The sequence below is a fragment of the Tachysurus vachellii genome, chromosome 5, assembly GCF_030014155.1.
Source record: "Tachysurus vachellii isolate PV-2020 chromosome 5, HZAU_Pvac_v1, whole genome shotgun sequence".
NCBI lineage: Eukaryota > Metazoa > Chordata > Actinopteri > Siluriformes > Bagridae > Tachysurus > Tachysurus vachellii.
Window position 1 is genome coordinate 7,937,747 of NC_083464.1, and position 14,754 is coordinate 7,952,500.

At 46.2% G+C, this 14,754-nt stretch overlaps 1 protein-coding gene across 1 annotated transcript in view; it reads left to right on the forward strand.

Annotated features, from left to right (window-relative positions):
• Positions 1-14,754, forward strand: part of LOC132845565 (LYR motif-containing protein 4B) — a 57,363-nt gene that overhangs the window by 3,419 nt on the left and 39,190 nt on the right. The gene's annotated exons all lie outside the window — the stretch shown is intronic.

Here is a 14,754-nt window from a genome sequence, read left to right on the forward strand (position 1 = left end):
CCACCAACGCCCCTAAATTTTTAAATATAAGAACTTGGGATGTCCCGGTGTGATCTTCCTCAACAAGAGAAGGAGAGTGAGATTAGATGAAATGTACCATTATTTATCTCCTACAGGGAAAAGTCAAGATGACGCAGCAGCACAAGCGGAGTAATATCAAAAAAATAGTGTAGAATAAAAGTAGTACAAGATAAATCGAAATAATGTTGCAGCGTCTATGTACGTATGCCGGATTTCTATTTATATATATGTGTGCAACATCCGAATGCAAAAGTCCTCACATTCTCATACCTTTAAATCCTCACATTCTCAGACCCCCACACCCTTATATCCTCACACCCTTAAACTCTCACATTCTCAGACCCCCACACCCTTAAATCCTCACATTCTCATACCCCCACACCCTTATATCCTCGCACCCTTAAACTCTCACATTCTCATACCCTCACACCCTTAAACTCTCACATTCTCATATCCTCACACCCTTAAACTCTCACATTCTCATATCCTCACACCCTTAAACTCTCACATTCTCATATCCTCACACCCTTAAACTCTCACATTCTCATATCCTCGCACCCTTAAACTCTCACATTCTCATACCCTCACACCCTTATATCCTCACACCCTTAAACTCTCACATTCTCATATCCTCACACCCTTAAGTCCTCACATTCTCAGACCCCCACACCCTTATATCCTCACACCCTTAAACTCTCACATTCTCATACCCTCACACCCTTAAACTCTCACATTCTCATACCCTCACACCCTTAAACTCTCACATTCTCATACCCTCACACCCTTAAACTCTCACATTCTCATACCCTCACACCCTTAAACTCTCACATTCTCATATCCTCACACCCTTAAGTCCTCACATTCTCATACCCTCACACCCTTAAACTCTCACATTCTCATACCCTCACACCCTTAAACTCTCACATTCTCATACCCCCACACCCTTATATCCTCACACCCTTAAATCCTCATACCCTTAAGTCCTCACATTCTCATACCCCCACACCCTTAAATCCTCACATTCTCATACCCCCACACCCTTATATCCTCACATTCTCATACCCCCACACCAACACACCCTAAAATCCTCACATTCTCATACCCCCAAAACCTTAAATCCTCACATTCTCATACCCTCACACCCTTAAATCCTCACATTCTCAGACCCCCACACCCTTATATCCTCACACCCTTAAATCCTCACACACTTAAGTCCTCACATTCTCATACCCCCACACCCTTAAATCCTCACATTCTCATACCCCCACACCCTTATATCCTCACATTCTCATACCCCCACACCAACACACCCTTAAATCCTCACATTCTCATACCCCCACACCCTTATATCCTCACATTCTCATACCCCCACACCAACACACCCTTAAATCCTCACATTCTCATACCCTCACACCCTTAAGTCCTCACATTCTCAGACCCCCACACCCTTATATCCTCACACCCTTAAATCCTCACATTCTCATACCCCCACACCCTTATATCCTCACATTCTCATACCCCCAAACCCTTAAATCCTCACATTCCCATACCCCCACACCCTTAAATCCTCACATTCTCATACCCTCACACCCTTATATCCTCACATTCTCATTCCCCAGAGTTTCCCTCGTGTGTGTAATCAAAAGCTTGCAGAGAATCAGCTGAGGTAATAAGAGGACCTGTAATAAGGTCAAATATTAATACAATATGGACTCTTAAGGAATTCCTGTATGGATTCAAGTTGTGATCTTTTTTGGGCAATGAGGGTTAATGTAAAATTTGAATGACTTTCAGCAGAGCTTCAAGTAAAAGATCGACTCAGATCTGTATATGACACAGGTGGAAATTGTTCTATACACATTCCTGTATGTTTGCTGTAGATAAAAGCAACCAGAAATTAATAAACAAAGGCGTTAAATCTCCTGCAAGCAAAATTGTCCTGAGTCTTGAATTAGTCCATAAATTCATTGTCTTGCCCATTAGCGCAGTGTCATTTTTAATCTCGAACGTTTAAAAATCCATTCTCCTGTATTCCGCTCATCCGACACTCTGATGGTCTCTGGAACAAAAGACTATCCAAATCGAGGGAACCAGCAATTAACTACCTCACACACACAGCATGAGCAGGGAGAGAATTCAAGCTAGCTGCTGTTTGTAGAGGTTCTGACGGAGAAGACGATTAATCAGAGCCGTAGCGGGACGAGAGACGTACACGCTGAGGCCGAGATAGCTCTGTATAACCTGTGGCTTATGAAATAGTCTGTCACGGCAGGTGATTGGGTTTTATTACTGTGTGCAGTGCTGCACGGTGTGCGCATAAAACCGAGTCGGCATCCAATGTGCGTTCCTGCAGATGATAACTGCTGAAGCAGCATGTTGTGGTTGGCAAATAGCCCGTATCGATGTTCGGCAGCAGGAACGTAGGATGTGTTGGTCATATTTCGACCTGTGGGAATGAGGTTTTTATGCGTGCAGCAAAGCAAACATGACGAGCTGTGAGTAAAACGAAGGGATCATGTACAGTAAGTGTGATCTGAGAGAACATCCGTCTTTTAATCCAGTTTGCAAGGAGTAGTCTGGTTTAAAATGCTCATCGATCTGATCAAGAAAAGGTCAAATTCTAGTTTTTTTTATTTATTTTTTATTTCAGGGGTTCGGCGGTTATATATTATGTTGCATTATAGATTATTTGAATATTACAGTACATTCCCATGACAACCTGAGCAGCAAAACATATTAATAGTACTTAAGAAATGAATGATCTTAAAATAAAATGCTTAGAAGACTGTGTGAGGGTTTTTCAGCCATTTTTATTAGTATTGCAATAATATTATACATCATCATATCCCCACATCCTCACACACCCCCACATCATCATATCCCCATACCTTTACATCCCCACATCCTCACACACCCCCACTTCATCATATCCCCATACCTTTACATCCTCACACACCCCCACATCATCATATCCACATACCTTTACATCCCCACATCCTCACACACCCCCACATCATCATATCCACATACCTTTACATCCCCACATCCTCACACACCCCCACATCATCATATCCCCATACCTTTACATCCCCACATCCTCACACACCCCCACATCATCATATCCCCATACCTTTACATCCCCACATCCTCACACACCCCCACATCATCATATCCCCATACCTTTACATCCCCACATCCTCACACACCCCCACATCATCATATCCCCATACCTTTACATCCCCACATCCTCACACACCCCCACTTCATCATATCCCCATACCTTTACATCCCCACATCCTCACACACCCCCACATCATCATATCCCCATACCTTTACATCCCCACATCCTCACACACCCCCACATCATCATATCCCCATAAATATCCCCACACCCTTAAATCCTCACATTCTCATACCCCCACATCCTCACACCCTTGAATCCTGACATCCTCATATTTCCACACCTCCATATCCACACATCCCTATGTTGCATGGAGATGTCATTGAAAATGGTCACCAGTGGTTTTGTGGCTGATGAAAATCTCAACCTAAATAAATAAGACTATAAGAAAAGTAAAATTGAACAATTAGCAAATACTAATTCTGATAATGATTTGAAAGTGCTCAATACCCATTTTTTTGTAAACTTAACCCTGTACCATCAAAACTCATGCACGTAGAAGGAAGTGGAAATGCTGAGAGTTTTCAACCTTTAAGAATCTGAATCTTGCAGCCAGAAAAGTGTCCACGAGATTTCAGGCGCTCTGTAACCTGAGACTCTCCTCTCCTGTACCTGTGCATCCTACACAAAGGATTACAAATCACCCCATTTTATTACCTTATTTTTTTTAATTAATTCATTTATTCATTCATTAATTAATTTATTTTATAAGAGTCTTTTCCTCTTGAATCGTCAGATTTGTTTATTTGAAGTGTCAAGAAACCTGTTTTCATTTTGCTGAAGCATCTGTATTCACATCGGGCTTTTACTGTACTCCAGGAGATGAAACCCGCCGTGCGCTCACTCTGCTCTCGCCGCCGAGCCGCATTGTGTAGTAAAATCTGCTAAATTATTCAGAGCCATTATTCACTGGGTGGAAATAACAGGTTTCAAGAAGCCATTGGAGAGCGTGATATACCTTCAGATGATGGGCTGTTTACCTTCATGCTTAGAAGCCTCAAGCATCAGGCGGCAGAGGACGTGAACAGAATATGTTAGATTTCTAAGGAGAGCGCTGGATGCTGAAAGAGAGAGACGGACAGACGGACCGACAGACACAGAGTTATGATGCAGTAGTAGAGTAAAGAGGAAAGACAGAGTGAATGAGAGACAGAAGGAGATGCGTAACAGATGGAAACGAGACAGAGAGAGACAGAGAGAGAGAGAGAGGTTTTTGAATTCTGTTTCAGGTTAAGGAGACGACTGATCTTCATAGACACGACTGAGACGTAAACAGAGATGGAGAGACTCTGGGGAGATGGATGGGCTTCACTGATGTTACATATACTGCTGAATCATGGAAGTAGGGCAGCTCTTACGCAAAACCCTCCTCCCTCTGTTAAAGCGAACCGAGGCACACGGCTTGTCTGCGCTGCCTAAATAAATGATCAGGAATGAAATTCTCTCTACAGAGCACACTCACATGCTTTTATACTTTATGAATCAGGAACACGGAGCAGGATTTGTTAAAATGTTACACCGAGGATGTGTGTAGAACAGTGGTGGTCTGAATGTACATTAGAAAAATAAAAGTCTTTCGGTTAAATGGGTGGAATGATTTTTTTGATTTTTTTTATTTATTTATTTATTTATTTTTACACCCCACCATATTCACCCACAAAGCCTGGCTTTTAAAACATGCAGAATTCTTTATGAGGCTGCGCAGTAGTGTTGGGGGCGTGTCTATTAAATGATTGACAAGAGGCCAATCCGAATACAGACATGTTATAAGTACTGATAGCGCGAGCATGTATTAATCACTCATTAAGTGTGCAGCTTGTGGAGGAGATCATCAGCAGGCCGTCCTATATTATGCTGTAATAAAGGCTGCTGTAATAAAGGCCGCACATGGCATTGGACGTTCTACACTGTGCTGTAATAAAGGCTGCACATGGCATTGGACGTCCTACACTGTGCTGTAATAAAGGCCGCACATGGCATTGGACGTCCTACACTGTGCTGTAATAAAGGCCGCACATGGCATTGGACGTCCTACACTGTGCTGTAATAAAGGCTGCACATGGCATTGGACGTCCTACACTGTGCTGTAATAAAGGCCGCACATGGCATTGGACGTCCTACACTGTGCTGTAATAAAGGCCGCACATGGCATTGGACGTCCTACACTGTGCTGTAATAAAGGCTGCACATGGCATTGGACGTTCTACACTGTGCTGTAATAAAGGCCGCACATGGCATTGGACGTCCTACACTGTGCTGTAATAAAGGCCGCACATGGCATTGGACGTTCTACACTGTGCTGTAATAAAGGCCGCACATGGCATTGGACGTCCTACACTGTGCTGTAATAAAGGCTGCACATGGCATTGGACGTCCTACACTGTGCTGTAATAAAGGCTGCACATGGCATTGGACGTCCTACACTGTGCTGTAATAAAGGCTGCACATGGCATTGGACGTCCTACACTGTGCTGTAATAAAGGCTGCACATGGCATTGGACGTCCTACACTGTGCTGTAATAAAGGCTGCACATGGCATTGGACGTCCTACACTGTGCTGTAATAAAGGCTGCACATGGCATTGGACGTCCTACACTGTGCTGTAATAAAGGCTGCACATGGCATTGGACGTCCTACACTGTGCTGTAATAAAGGCTGCACATGGCATTGGACGTCCTACACTGTGCTGTAATAAAGGCTGCACATGGCATTGGACGTCCTACACTGTGCTGTAATAAAGGCCGCACATGGCATTGGACGTCCTACACTGTGCTGTAATAAAGGCTGCACATGGCATTGGACGTCCTACACTGTGCTGTAATAAAGGCCGCACATGGCATTGGACGTCCTACACTGTGCTGTAATAAAGGCCGCACATGGCATTGGACGTCCTACACTGTGCTGTAATAAAGGCTGCACATGGCATTGGACGTTCTACACTGTGCTGTAATAAAGGCCGCACATGGCATTGGACGTCCTACACTGTGCTGTAATAAAGGCCGCACATGGCATTGGACGTTCTACACTGTGCTGTAATAAAGGCCGCACATGGCATTGGACGTCCTACACTGTGCTGTAATAAAGGCTGCACATGGCATTGGACGTCCTACACTGTGCTGTAATAAAGGCTGCACATGGCATTGGACGTCCTACACTGTGCTGTAATAAAGGCTGCACATGGCATTGGACGTCCTACACTGTGCTGTAATAAAGGCTGCACATGGCATTGGACGTCCTACACTGTGCTGTAATAAAGGCTGCACATGGCATTGGACGTCCTACACTGTGCTGTAATAAAGGCTGCACATGGCATTGGACGTCCTACACTGTGCTGTAATAAAGGCTGCACATGGCATTGGACGTCCTACACTGTGCTGTAATAAAGGCTGCACATGGCATTGGACGTCCTACACTGTGCTGTAATAAAGGCTGCACATGGCATTGGACGTCCTACACTGTGCTGTAATAAAGGCTGCACATGGCATTGGACGTCCTACACTGTGCTGTAATAAAGGCTGCACATGGCATTGGACGTCCTACACTGTGCTGTAATAAAGGCTGCACATGGCATTGGACGTCCTACACTGTGCTGTAATAAAGGCTGCACATGGCATTGGACGTCCTACACTGTGCTGTAATAAAGGCCGCACATGGCATTGGACGTCCTACACTGTGCTGTAATAAAGGCTGCACATGGCATTGGACGTCCTACACTGTGCTGTAATAAAGGCTGCACATGGCATTGGACGTTCTACACTGTGTTGTAATAAAGGCTGCACATGGCATTGGACGTACTACACTGTGCTGTAATAAAGGCTGCACATGGCATTGGACGTCCTACACTGTGCTGTAATAAAGGCTGCACATGGCATTGGACGTCCTACACTGTGCTGTAATAAAGGCTGCACATGGCATTGGACGTCCTACACTGTGCTGTAATAAAGGCTGCACATGGCATTGGACGTCCTACACTGTGCTGTAATAAAGGCTGCACATGGCATTGGACGTCCTACACTGTGCTGTAATAAAGGCTGCACATGGCATTGGACGTTCTACACTGTGCTGTAATAAAGGCTGCACATGGCATTGGACGTCCTACACTGTGCTGTAATAAAGGCTGCACATGGCATTGGACGTCCTACACTGTGCTGTAATAAAGGCTGCACATGGCATTGGACGTCCTACACTGTGCTGTAATAAAGGCTGCACATGGCATTGGACGTCCTACACTGTGCTGTAATAAAGGCTGCACATGGCATTGGACGTCCTACACTGTGCTGTAATAAAGGCTGCACATGGCATTGGACGTCCTACACTGTGCTGTAATAAAGGCTGCACATGGCATTGGACGTCCTACACTGTGCTGTAATAAAGGCTGCACATGGCATTGGACGTCCTACACTGTGCTGTAATAAAGGCTGCACATGGCATTGGACGTCCTACACTGTGCTGTAATAAAGGCTGCACATGGCATTGGACGTCCTACACTGTGCTGTAATAAAGGCTGCACATGGCATTGGACGTCCTACACTGTGCTGTAATAAAGGCTGCACATGGCATTGGACGTCCTACACTGTGCTGTAATAAAGGCTGCACATGGCATTGGACGTCCTACACTGTGCTGTAATAAAGGCTGCACATGGCATTGGACGTCCTACACTGCTGTAATAAAGGCCGCACATGGCATTGGACAGAAGATGGAGAAGGACATTAGGCCCTGAAGTCCCCCGCTGTCCCCTCTGGGAGCTGAAACAGCAGTATGATGATTCTCATTGCCCTTCTTCATTTGTTCCCTTTATCTAGTCACTAACCCATTTCTGTTTATCTATCATGTGAAGCGTTAATGAGGTCAAAGTGAATTGAATTTAAACTTCAGTTTGTTCCTGCTGTTTTTCACCATGAACTCTGTGTGTAGTCATTCTGCAGTCTGAACAGGTTTGTGCCAAGTTACATTCTGAAACTGTGACCTCCTCTTCTCTCTCCTCCTCTTCTCCTCTCTTCTCCTCTCTTCTTCTCTCTCCTCCTCTTCTCTCCTCCTCTTTCCTCCTCCTCTTCTCTCTCCTCCTCTTCTCCTCTCTTCTCCTCTCTCCTCCTCTTCTCTCTCCTCCTCTTCTCCTCTCTTCTCCTCTCTCCTCCTCTTCTCCTCTCTTCTCCTTTCTCCTCTCTCCTCCTCTTCTCCTCTCTTCTCCTCTCTCCTCTCTTCTCCTCTCTTCTCCTCTCTCCTCTCTTCTCCTCTCTCCTCCTCTTCTCTCTCCTCCTCTTCTCCTCTCTCCTCCTCTTCTCCTCTCTTCTCCTTTCTCCTCTTCTCCTCTCTCCTCCTCTTCTCTCTCCTCCTCTTCTCCTCTCTCCTCCTCTTCTCCTCTCTCCTCCTCTTCTCCTCTCTTCTCCTCTCTCCTCCTCTTCTCCTCTCTTTTCCTTTCTCCTCTTCTCCTCTCTCCTCCTCTTCTCTCTTCTCCTCTCTTCTCCTCTCTCCTCCTCTTCTCTCTCCTCCTCTTCTCCTCTCTTCTCCTCTCTCCTCCTCTTCTCCTCTCTTCTCCTCTCTCCTTCTCTTCTCTCTCCTCCTCTTCTCCTCTCTCCTCCTCTTCTCCTCTCTTCTCCTCTCTCCTTCTCTTCTCTCTCCTCCTCTTCTCTCTCCTCCTCTTCTCCTCTCTCCTCCTCTTCTCTCTTCTCCTCTTCTCTCCTCTCCTCCTCTCTCCTCCTCTTCTCTCCTCCTCTTTCCTCCTCCTCTTCTCTCTTCTCCTCTCCTCTTCTCTTCTCTCCTCTCTTCTCCTCTCATCTCCCCTCTCCTCCTCTCCTCTCCTCCTCTCTCCTCTCTTCTCCTCTCATCTCCTCTCTCCTCTCCTCCTCTCTCCTCGTCTTCTCTCATCTCTTCTTCTCTCTTCTTCTCTCCTCTCTTCTTCTCTCTTCTCCTCTTCTCTCCTCTCTTCTTCTCTTCTCTCCTCCTCTCTCCTCTCTTCTCTTCTTCTCTCCTCCTCTCTTCTCCTCTCCTCTCCTCTAGTCCTCTCCTCTATTTTTCTCTTCTCTTCCCTCCTCTATTATCCTCTTTCCTTCTCTCCTCTCCTCTCCTCTCCTATCCTCTCTTTTCTTTTACCCTAACATTTTTTCCCTTCACCTCTCCCCTTCTCTGCACTATTTTTTCCTCTGTTCTCCTGTCCTCTCCCCTTCTCTGTTCTTTTACCATCACGTCTACTCTTTTAACCTCTCTATCTTTTCCTTTTTCTTCACATTGCACCTCACAACAATCTTTTATTTATGTATTATTACAGGGGACGTCTCCTCCCCTCTATTTTCTCAATTTCTCAACTCCCTCCTTTTAGATCTCCTCTGCAACTCCTCTATTCCTTTTCTTAATGGCATTGGCGCTTACTACCTTCCCTTTGACCGGACTCAGCTTATTTAGCCTTTAAGGTCTGTCAATGGTTCGAATGTGTCTCATTAATAATTCATGGCTCATATGTTTCCTACTGAAGTTTTCATTAAATATTAAGCTGCTTTAATTGGTATCACTTTACACACTGATGAACCTTGTGTCCTGTTCGGTAGCCACTGCCCTGCACTTGTAGGGAATTCACTGTGTTTGTGTGTCTCTGTGTGCGTGTGTGTCTGTTTGTAGGTTTGTGCGCGTGTCTGTGTGTGCGTGTCTGTGTGTGCATGCTCCTGTGTGTGCATGCGTCTGTGTGCATGTGTGCATGTGTCTGTGTGTATGTGTCTGTGTGCGTGTGCATGTGTCTGTGTGTATGTGTCTGCGTGCGTGTCTGTGTGTGCGTGTGTGTGCCTGTGTCCGTGTACCACTGTGTGCGCGTGCGTCTGTCTGTGTGCACGTGCATCTGTCTGTCTGTGTGTGCGTGTGCGTCTGTCTGTGTGTGCGTGTGCGTCTGTCTGTGTGTGCGTGTGCGTCTGTCTGTGTGTGCGTGTGCGTCTGTCTGTGTGTGTGCGTCTGTCTGTGTGTGCGTGTGCGTCTGTCTGTGTGTGTGTGCGTCTGTCTGTGTGTGCATGCGTCTGTCTGTCTGTGTGTGCATGCGTCTGTCTGTCTGTGTGTGCATGCGTCTGTCTGTCTGTGTGTGCATGCGTCTGTCTGTCTGTGTGCATGCGTCTGTCTGTCTGTGTGTGCATGCGTCTGTCTGTGTGTGCATGCGTCTGTCTGTCTGTCTATGTGCTTGTGCGTCTGTCTGTGTGTGCGTGCATGAATGCATCTGTCTGTGTGTGAGTGTGTCTGTCTGTCTGTGTGCGTCTGTCTGTCTGTCTGACTGTCTATTTGTGCATGCATCTGCCTATGTGTGCGTGCATGGATGCATCTGTCTGTGTGCGTGTGTCTGTCTGTCTGTGTGTGCGTGTGTCTGTCTGGGTGTGCGTGAGTCTGTCTGTCTGTGTGTCTGTCTGTCTGTCTGTGTGTGCGTGTGTCTGTCTGGGTGTGCGTGAGTCTGTCTGTCTGTCTGTGTGTGTCTGTCTGTCTGTGTGTGCGTGCTTGCGTGTGTCTGTGTGTGTGCGTGTGTGCGTCTGTCTGTGTGTGCGTGTGCGTCTGTCTGTGTGTGCGTGTGCGTCTGTCTGTGTGTGTGCGTCTGTCTGTGTGTGCGTGTGCGTCTGTCTGTGTGTGTGTGCGTCTGTCTGTGTGTGCATGCGTCTGTCTGTCTGTGTGTGCATGCGTCTGTCTGTCTGTGTGTGCATGCGTCTGTCTGTCTGTGTGTGCATGCGTCTGTCTGTCTGTGTGCATGCGTCTGTCTGTCTGTGTGTGCATGCGTCTGTCTGTGTGTGCATGCGTCTGTCTGTCTGTCTATGTGCTTGTGCGTCTGTCTGTGTGTGCGTGCATGAATGCATCTGTCTGTGTGTGCATGTGTCTGTCTGTCTGTGTGCATCTGTCTGTCTGTCTGACTGTCTATTTGCGCATGCATCTGCCTATGTGTGCGTGCATAGATGCATCTGTCTGTGTGCGTGTGTCTGTCTGTCTGTGTGTGCGTGTGTCTGTCTGGGTGTGCGTGAGTCTGTCTGTCTGTGTGTGTGTCTGTCTGCCTGTGTGTGCGTGTGTCTGTCTGGGTGTGCGTGAGTCTGTCTGTCTGTCTGTGTGTGTCTGTCTGTCTGTGTGTGCGTGCTTGCGTGTGTCTGTGTGTGTGCGTGTGTCTGTCTGTCTGTCTGTGTGTGCATCTGTCTCTGTGTGCGTGCGTGCGTGCCTCTGTCTGTGTGTGTCTGCATCTGTCTGTGTGTGTCTGTGTCTGTCTGTGTGTCTGCATCTGTCTGTGTGTGTCTGTGTCTGTCTGTGTGTGTCTGCGTGTGTCTGTGTCTTGTGTGTGCCTGCGTGCTTGTGTGCATGTGTCTGTGTGTCTGTCTCTGCATGCGTGTCTGTCTCTGTGCATCTGTCTGTCTGTCTGTCTGTGGGCATGTGTCTGTGTCTGTGTGAGTGTGTCTGTGTGTCTGTCTGTGACTGTGTGCATGTATCTGTCTGTCTGTCTGTGTCTATGTGAGTGTCTGTCTGTCTGTGTCTGTGTGAGTCTCTGTCTGTCTGTCTGACTGTCTCTGTGCATGTCTGTTTGTCTGTCTGTCTCTGCGCATGTGTCTGTGTCTGTCTGTCTGTCTCTGTGCGTGTGTCTGTGTCTGTCGGTTGGTCTGTCTCTGTGCGTGTGTCTGCGATTGTCCGTCTGTCTGTGTGCGTGTCTCTGCGCGCGTGTGTGTGTCTGTCCGTGTCTGTGTGTGTGTGTCTCGGCGTGTCTGTCTGTGTGTGTGTCTGTGTGTCTGTCTGTGTGTGTGTCTGTGTGTGTGTCTGTCTGTGTCTGTCTGTGTCTGTGTGAGTGTCTGTGTGAGTGTGTGTGTTTGTTTCTGTGTGTGTCTGTGTCTGTGTGAGTGTCTGTGTGTGTGTGTGTCTGTATCTGTGTCTGTATCTGTCTGTGTGTCTGTCTGTGTGTCTGTCTGTGTGTCTGTCTGTGTGAGTGTCTGTGTGAGTGTCTGTGTGAGTGTCTGTGTGAGTGTCTGTCTGTCTGTGTGTGTGTCTGTGTGAGTGTCTGTGTCTGTGTGTCTGTCTGTGTCTGTGTGAGTGTGTCTGTCTGTGTATGTCTGTCTGTGTGTGTCTGTCTGTGTGTCTGTCTGAGTGTGTCTGTCTGTGAGTGTCTGTGAGTGTCTGTGAGTGTCTGTCTGTGTGTGTCTCTGTGTGTGTCTGTCTGTGTGTCTGTCTGTCTGTCTGTGTGTGTCTGTCTGTGTGTTTCTGTCTGTGAGTGTCTGTCTGTGTGTCTGTCTGTCTGTGTCTGTGTGTCTGTCTGTGTGTCTGTCTGTGTGTGTGTCTATGTGTGTTGATGGGTTACGCTGTTCTACATATTGGAGATAAACAGATTAGCAGTTTGATAGCAGATTTTTCTATTTATTCCATGTATCTGATTCACTTCATGTTCATCATCGTGCCTCAGCTGTTAAGCGTGTGTAGAAAATGTCAGAGCTGTTAGTTAGCGATCGAGCTGAACATACTTCCTGTAATTTGGTTTGGTGACTAATGGATCTGTAGGTCAGTTTTCAAAGAGCACATGATGTTGTTTATAGTGCTGGTCCTGAAACCAGGCTCTTTGGAAGTCTGAATATCTCTGTTTGTTTGAGGAAGGGGCTACTCATCACTGCACGCCATGATTCAGGATCAATTCCCACGCTGATGATGAATGACATAGACAGCGAAGACCCATGGCACAAAACACAAGTCTATCTGTCAGAGTCAGATTGGAATCTTTTCCACACAGTTTTTGTTTTGCTTTTGAGTAATAAAGTCTTTTGATGGTCCCATAGTTGCAAGATTAAAAAAAAAAAAAATGCATAGAAATACGCCTCCGTTTTTTTTTTCTGGACTCAGCGGGTAGGTGTGGATTCGGGTGCAGAGGCGTTTAATTCAAACAAGAACTCAATCAAAGCTCAAAATTAGGCTGGATTTGTAAACCGAGTCTTTAACAAACTACAGAAGATGAGAACTTGGGTGTGAGGCAAAAGTTTACAGGACCGCAAGGGTATATAACAGCAAACCAATCAAGAATGAAGCACCTAAATATAATTAGAGAGACAACAGGGAAATAAACCCACGGCAAAACTGTGGGCGGAGACAAGACTAAATGTAATCAATAGTACAGAGAGGGAAAAAGCAGTGCAATGATGAAGAGGAATTCCTTATGAAATCCACAATTCTATACAATCCTCACCTACATTTACATATTGGAGCATATTTACATATGTTATGATGTAATAACTCTTGGATGTCACTCGTTTCTACATGTTAACTGCTCAAGTTTTTTCAGCTTTGTTTTAAGTATGTGGTTTAGCTTGTGCAGTGATGTTCTGACCTGCCTGTTAATTTCACCCTAACACCGACTTATTTTTAATAATCTTCTTCATCATCAGCAGCAGCATCTGGTGCCGTTGGATGGTATAAGAATAGGCCACCTAGAATAAATCCATCATGACCTAGGACAAGGGTGAAGCGTTTAATGTATTTTATTTACTGATTTAAGAAATTAGATCCTTCAGATAAGCTGACAGAGAATTAGGTCAACATTTAGTGTAGTGGACGGTGACACAGATCTGTTGTGCGTTAGAGCTGACACTGGGTGAACCTCAGACCTTACAAGTGTACATGATGGCTGCCTCGAAGGCCTCGGCTTATTTTCGTTTAGCTTTAAACAGGCTGTCAATCAAGCCACGATGAGTCACTTTTTATCCGACGAACTGGGTTTTTTTTTTGTTTTTTTTCTTTTCTTTTCAAAACTCCTACTCTTCCTCCTTCTTTGTGTGTGTGTGTGTGTGTGTGTGTGTGTGTGTGTGTGTGTTTGGACATGTGCACTCTTGCTTTCTTTCCTGTTAACCTATTAGGCCTACCATCTGTCGCCCCTCTCTCTCTCTCTCTCTCTCTCTCTCTCTCTCTCTCTCTCTCTCTCTCTCTCTCTTTCACTCTGTCACTCTTGCCCCATACCCCTCCTTATTTTTCTCTCTCTCTCTTGGTCTCTCTTTCACTCTGTCACTCTTGCCCCATACCTCTCCTTATTTTTCTCTCTCTCTCTTGGTCTCTCTCTTTCACTCTGTCACTCTTGCCCCATACCCCTCCTTATTTTTCTCTCTCTCTCTCTCTCGGTCTCTCTCTTTCACTCTGTCACTCTTGCCCCATACCCCTCCTTATTTTTCTCTCTCTCTCTTGGTCTCTCTCTTTCACTCTGTCACTCTTGCCCCATACCCCTCCTTATTTTTCTCTCTCTCTCTCTCTCTCTCGGTCTCTCTCTTTCACTCTGTCACTCTTGCCCCATACCCCTCCTTATTTTTCTCTCTCTCTCTCGGTCTCTCTCTTTCACTCTGTCACTCTTGCCCCATACCCCTCCTTATTTTTCTCTCTCTTTCTCTCGGTCTCTCTCTTTCACTCTGTCACTCTTGCCCCATACCCCTCCTTATTTTTCTCTCTCTTTCTCTCGGTCTCTCTCTTTCACTCTGTCACTCTTGCCCCATACCCCTCCTTATTTTTCTCTCTCTCTCTTGGTCTCTCTCTTTCACTCTGTCACTCTTGCCCCATACCCCTCCTTATTTTTCTCTCTCTCTCTCTCTCTCGG